This window comes from Mytilus galloprovincialis, chromosome 4, assembly GCF_965363235.1.
Source record: "Mytilus galloprovincialis chromosome 4, xbMytGall1.hap1.1, whole genome shotgun sequence".
NCBI classification, from domain to species: Eukaryota; Metazoa; Mollusca; class Bivalvia; order Mytilida; family Mytilidae; genus Mytilus; species Mytilus galloprovincialis.
Window position 1 is genome coordinate 28,036,039 of NC_134841.1, and position 7,202 is coordinate 28,043,240.

Here is a 7,202-nt window from a genome sequence, read left to right on the forward strand (position 1 = left end):
GAATGAGATCTCCGTTTATGTTCAATATTCTACTGCTGAAATTATATTATGATTTGTTAAAAAGAATACAAAATTGGATGACACCAAGAGTCGTTGATAAGTTGATTTGTTTTATTATTAGCATATGACATCTTTCAGTCAAGTTTTCGTTTAAAAAATGTAACCACTCCAAAATATGAATGGTTATTTTAGAATAATGCAAACATCGCTTCGGGTGTAAAGAATATCATCCACGGAAAATTAAAAAAAAAGTATATTACACTTATTAAAGAAACAGAAATCAGAAAGCCTATTACTTTTACAAATATCACTAATTGAAAATCAAGACATTTTTATTGTTCGTTCTGTTTTAGACAATATAACAAAGTCAAATTATTTTCTTTCTAGTATAAATCAAATGTGAAGTCTTCTGAGGATATGTACATGCACTAGAACAAGCTGTAAAGATAACAGATGATTATAGTCCTGTCCCCGTAGACCCTGTGTAACGCGGCAATGATGACTCCGTTTTGTCGTCATGTCGAAAACAATGTCCCCCGTGAGTATGGCCATGGCAATTTTTCTAAGTGATTATGTTTTTATGTCACCAACAAATTGCAGTCTATCTTGCATGCAGTCAATTTCTCCATACATTTTCTTTTCTGAAATTAATTGTTTTGTTGATGCTTGCTGAAAGATTAAAGAAAGGATTAAATCGAATTGGAAAGCACTAAAACTAGCTTAATCCGTCGAACTGTTGGATTCTGGGGAAAAAATATATTGATAACGTTCTCTTTCTCAACAGTTAAATATTTTATCTCCTATGTTCATTACCGATTATGAAAAGAAATGTTGTTGTAAATTTTAGCTTTACTTAATATTTCACTTAATAATGGTTTTGTTTATCTATAGACCAGTGTTATTTTTCCCAAGAGTCAAATTCAGTTTTCAACGTATATCACTTGTCTTAAAAGATGATTTATCATTGTCAATATTTTTAAATACATTTCAGACATGGACTTTGTAAGGAATAAGCTGGCGACTCCTTCATGAACATATTCTTAAATATTGCTGACACATGTAAAACAACAGAAGAAAGAAAAAAATCAGTAAAACTATTTAGAAGTAATATTTCATATAACAAAGAAGAAAATAGTGAGTGAGAGTGAGAAATCTTTTATTGTAAGGTATGAAAAGTGACAAAAGGATACAAATTATATAAGGAAAAGTTGAAAACATGAGTAGTTAATTTCAAAAGGAGAAAGATTGTCCTATCAATAATAGAAGTTAAGAGTAACAAAGAGTAACAAAATAAGCTCTTGCAAACTTGTTTCCGAGTGTTTTCTGTCAGTCGTATTTATTAAGTTTCTTTTTTTTATCAACAAGTAGGTAAAATTGTATAAATGGGATGTAATTTAAAACACTGATGTAAGATAAAGCGATATACGAGAGTTCATATGTCGTAGCTATTTTCTGGCAATGTAAGAAGTGGTGAATCTTATGAAATTCGTTCACAAATATTTTCTTTTAATATAATGCTGTGGAAGATTCGATGAATGCTGATATCAGGCATGTAACGTAACTTCAAGCAGACATAATCAATCTGACAAACAGACATAGCAGACATAGCAGACATACATATACAAAAGATATAAAAAAAAAAACAAGATAAAAAACAGACAGACAGAAATCAAGCAGATTCAGACGGACGTATATCAGGCAGATTCAGCAAGACTTTTTTTATTGTTCGTTCTGTTTTAGACAAAATAACAAAGTCAAATTATTTTCTTTCCAGTAAATAGACCGATAATAGATAGTCAGACAGAAATATATTAGGCGGATTCAGACAGACAGATATCAGGCAGATTCAGACACACAGACAAATATCAGATAGACAGATTTCAGGCAGTTTTAGACAGACATATATCAGATAGACAGATAAAAGACAGAGTCAAACAGAAATATATCCTGCAGATTCAGACAGCCTGATATCAGATAGTTTAGAAAGACAGATATCAGGCAGATTCAACCAGACATATATCTGACAGAGTCATACAAAAAAATATCAGACAGACAGACAACAGACAGATATCAGCTAAACAGATAACATACAGATATCGGGCAGGCAGATTACAGACAGATTCAGATATAAATATATCAGGCAGATTCCTACAGACAGATATCAGGCAGACGGATGACAGACAGATATCAGCTAAACAGATAACAGACAGATATCGGACAGGCAGATTACAGACAGATTCAGATATAAATATATCAGGCAGATTCCTACAGACAAGATGTCAGGCAGACAGATGACAGACAGATTCGAGACGGATATCCGGCAATTCAGACAGACAGATATCAGCGACAGTTTAAAGTCTTTTACTACATCTATTATTGAAAATGTCAACTGTATAAGGAAGCAAAATCAGCGGACAAAAAGCAAAAGACAAAAAGCAAAAGTGTCCGACAAAAAGGAAAATTATCGGACAAAAAGGAAAATTTTCGGACAAAAAGCAAAATTATCGGACAAAAAGCAAAACGGACAAAAAGCAACGGACAAAAAACAAAAGTGTCGGACAAAAAGCAAAATAATCGGACAAAAAACAAAACGGACAAAAGGCAACGGACAAAAAGCAAAAGTGTCGGACAAAAAGCAAAATTATCGGACAAAGAGCAAATGCGGACAAAAAGCAAATTGCGGACAAAAAGCACCGTATCAGACGCTATTCTACGAGTATCGGAAGGTTATAACTTTCAGGCAAATTATGATAACAAAAATAGGTTTGAGATCCACAGTAACTGGAAGTATTACACTATGTTAGATAATACTTATGTACAGTACACATTATTATTCTCACAATCACTTATACCTTGAACATCTCGCCTTCTTATTACTTTTTCGTGGCTTTTATTACACTTGCTTTGAATGATAAAATTCTCTAATAACAAACGTTTTCATAAGAGTTATTCTTATCTACATAACATTCATTAAGCATGGTTATCAAATGGTAGAAATTGTTATTTATAATAGCAATGGCAGTTTGCTTGTTCTCCAAAGTATGAAAGATAAAATATGAAATTTCTCCAGAGAGTCAAGAAAATACAAAACATAAAAAACCCTAACACATATAACTTAAGAACAAAATTAACAGTTTTAAAAGATAAAAAAATATTCCAGTTTGGCCTTCTTTACTTGAACAAACTAAAAAAAAAGAGAAATTATAACGTGTGTTATAAAAGCAAAGATGTTTGAAGAAACTATGAATTTATATAGTATATAAAAATACAATTATAAAGTAGTTGTTTATACCGAATCCTTATTATAGGAAGAAAATGTGTTCACATTTTTTCTATGCAACTTTGTATATATTATAAATATAAAAAATATGGTATTTTAATCATATAAAAAAGTTTAAATGTTTTTGTTATCACAAATAGTTGAAACTATTGGACTATTTTTCGCATAGTGATACGCGCTTTCATAAAATATAACACCTTAAGATATTACTTTAAAGTCAGATAAGATGATTTTAAATTAGTTTATGAATTTAAAACTTTATTAAAAAATTTCGTGCGTCCGAATCAAGGGTGTGAAGATACGTAGATACAGTAAGCTATATAAAACTAAACAGCCAAATTCACCTATATATTAGTTGTGGATATTTCTGGACGGGACTAAGATCATGTCACTAAAAGAAATTTTAAAGCACACAGTGAATTATATTGTGTGTTCCAAATGTATATTTTGAACAGACATAGTCATATTATTTATTTCGGTTAGATACCGGGTGTCTTTTTTTATATGTATATATTTATTTACTTTCACCACAATTGATATAATATTTTGCCATTATCCAGTAATTAGTTTTCATACATTTCAATCTTTATCTTAGAATATATTTTTCTTAAATATCTGTGACTGAAAGGAGATTTTGGTAAACGTCAAACGACTAACAGAAAAAATAACCTGTATTATTATAATATTATATTATTGTCCTGAGACTCTTTTTAAAGCAGAATTGAGGTTAAAAAAACCGTTTCTTTTTTTTACCACATCTAGACATTCATAGAACTTATTTATTATTTTTTCTTGTGACATTCTCGTTTACTGTAAAAGTCCATCTAACCATAGTTAACGTTGTCAGGTCATCGCAATACAAATTACAACAGGAAAAGTGGTAATGTTTCCACTAAAGATGAGCTCTGAGAAAATAACATAGAACTAATTACGGCAGGGATTTGTAAAATTTGATTAATGGATAATGTTTACTTTTCCCCATTGAATACATTTTTCAATCTATACCTGTTAGTTTGGACATAATCTAATGAAGAAATCGTTCGGATCTGGAAGGTCGGTCGTTCTCTGATTATATATCCCAAAGGAAACTCGTACAAAGCATATTGTTAGAACATTTCTACAGTAATGTAAGAAACGCTGCTTTAATTATAACTTAAGACTAGAAAATTTAATAAACAACTACAAATGTTTGGTTTGTGGTGTGAAGAAAACGCGCCTTTCACACGATACTTTTGAACTTCCCTCTCATGGTGCCTATAATAAAAGGAGAAATTAATATTTGAAGAGATGTCTGTAGAATCTAACACGTATATCATTTTTATCTTTTTTCAGTAAACTTATTGTCAGATGTTTCATGTGTATGTGAATACGTATGTATATTTATATTTGATAAGAAGTAAAATATTCCCCGTTCTGTCTAGAATATTAAATCAGTAATACCAAAATAAAAGTATACATATTTTTAATATAATGTGTATTGAAAAATCCGTTCAATAAATACATCCTGAAAAAATTATAAATTGAACAAAAATTAATTTCTTTCTGACAAATTTCTTATTAAAAATTCATAATACACTTATAAAAGTGAGAATATATTTTGATTGTTTGGTATATGTTGTGAAATCTTATTCCTTTTATAAATAAAAGAAATAGAATTTTACAGCATATAATAACAGAAATAAGATTTCACAGCATATGTAAACTTATGAACTATAAATTTATATAAAAAGTATTCGTTAAGATAACTAATTATCATTAAAAATCAAACTAGAATTTGTTTCCATAGTTATGATACTGAACCATTAAAGAACATTGAACCATTAAAGATTAAAGAACATTTGTCTTTCTATAGTTTGAATGCAATAAATAAAATATTATGATTATTTAAAAAGTTAGATATTCATCGCTAACAAATCTTTACATTCAAAGAATTGTAATTATATAGTATCATGCAATTTGTTTGATTGCATGATCTTTCCGCACGGAAATTCTTAATGGGATACGGAGTGAAAGACACTTTTCCGAACGCAAAAATAAATTGAAAGGTTATACGTTTTTACATCATATAATTTGTTATTATTGTAATTCAGTGGTAATCTTAATGGTTCTGATGGATGTTGAAATTTGAGAAAAATGTGATGACACACTTGAACGGAATAAAATAGGATGCCATCTGTTTAGAACAGTTTATAAAATATAAGCAGAATTTGTGTTTTGTATTCTAAAGTGATGTTAATCTTTTTAATTTGTATCAGTGATATTTCATCGTCTAATGGTAATTCTTATAATAAAAAAATACAAGTAACAATTCGAATAGAAATGAATAACATAATTGGAAAAAATGCTATTGCATTTCTTTTAACATTTGATTTATATATTGAGTAACATCTGTAGGCTACGGTATATATAAAAATGATGTGTATATTAAATCTGAAAAAAATATGTTCCGTCGTTCCCATCATCACCACACTATGGTCACTAGTATTTATCAATAGAAAAAATGTTTAAAAAAAAAATGAACTTTTATTCTATTTGTTTTAGATCACTAGAATTGAGAATGGAAATGGGGAATGTGTCAAAGAGACAACAACCCAGCCATAAAACAGACAACCGCAGAAGGTCACCAACAGTCTTCAATGCAGCGAGAAACTCCTGCACCCGGAGGCGTCCTTCAGCTGGCCCCTAAACAAATATATATATATATACTAGTTCAGTGATAATGAACGCCATACTAAACTCCAAATGGTACACAAGAAACTAAAATTAAAAATAATACAAGACTAACAAAGGCCAGAGGCTCCTGACTTGGGACAGGCGCAAAAATGCGGCGTGGTTATATCTTTATTACCAAAGTCTATATGAACTATAGGTATACAATTATATCAACATCAATAATACATATAATACATACATAAACACAGACTATGTGACAGCAGAAGGTATTGTAATAATAAACAAACAATAATGTAACATTTCGAATCTAAGTTTAAAAGATCTAAATATAAATTTACCTAACTTACACAATTCTTTTACATTATTAGTACTCATCAGTTTAATAAATTTGTACATCGACGGTTTTTTCCAATAAAATGGCTTAATATAAATTGTTCTAAAACCTTGAAAACGTGGACATTTGAAATGAAACTCATCCTCTATATCATTTTTACAAAAAGTACATATTCTATTAATAGTTCTTGTTTTATGCACACGACACCTTGCGTGTCGTCCCTCCTCTGTTGTTATACCATAAAATCTTCCATTTTCTATAGCTAAGTTCTGGTTACTTAATCTTATTTTTTTTATACATTTTTTGTAAACATTTGGAATTGGTTTGCATAAATAAAATTGCAGACAAAAATTATCTAACATATATTTATAATAAGAACATTTTTGGAGACATATGCAACTGAGCATCAAGTTCTTGTTTTAGACAATCGTACAAACGTTGCTTTATGACATGGTTAAACATGTTATTAGTATTATAGCTATAGTTTTATTATTAGAGAAAATATTAAAAAAAAAATATGAATTTTAATTTACTTTGCTTTTTTTTTTTTATATCATGGATGATATTCATAGGAATGTTTTCAAAGTTCCACGCATAACATGTCCTAAGGATAAAAATATTCTCACGGGTAAATTCACACAGCCACGTGCCCCAAGAAGAATAACGAAATTATGGCGTACGTTAGGAAAATTAGGAGCACATAATTACAAAAGGAGTTCTTTTGATTGCCCAAAGGAACTGTATCAAAATATTATTAGACAAAATACGGTCAGAATCACTTAACTCTTTTACTTAATCATTTATTGGTCAGAAATAATGTTTATTTTCCAAATAAGGTTGATATAATTGAAAGTTAATCGGTCGACAAATTAGTTTAAATGGTTACAGTTGTACAAATGATAGCAGATGTTCGAA

The 7,202-nt window shown here is 29.5% G+C and overlaps 1 long non-coding RNA gene across 1 annotated transcript; it reads left to right on the forward strand.

The window, feature by feature from the left end:
* Positions 1 to 391: 391 nt before the first annotated feature.
* On the forward strand, positions 392 to 3,048 carry LOC143070550 (uncharacterized). Its single transcript, XR_012976576.1, has 3 exons — positions 392 to 538; positions 992 to 1,134; positions 1,775 to 3,048. It is a non-coding gene; the product is annotated as an uncharacterized LOC143070550 (long non-coding RNA).
* Positions 3,049 to 7,202: the final 4,154 nt, after the last annotated feature.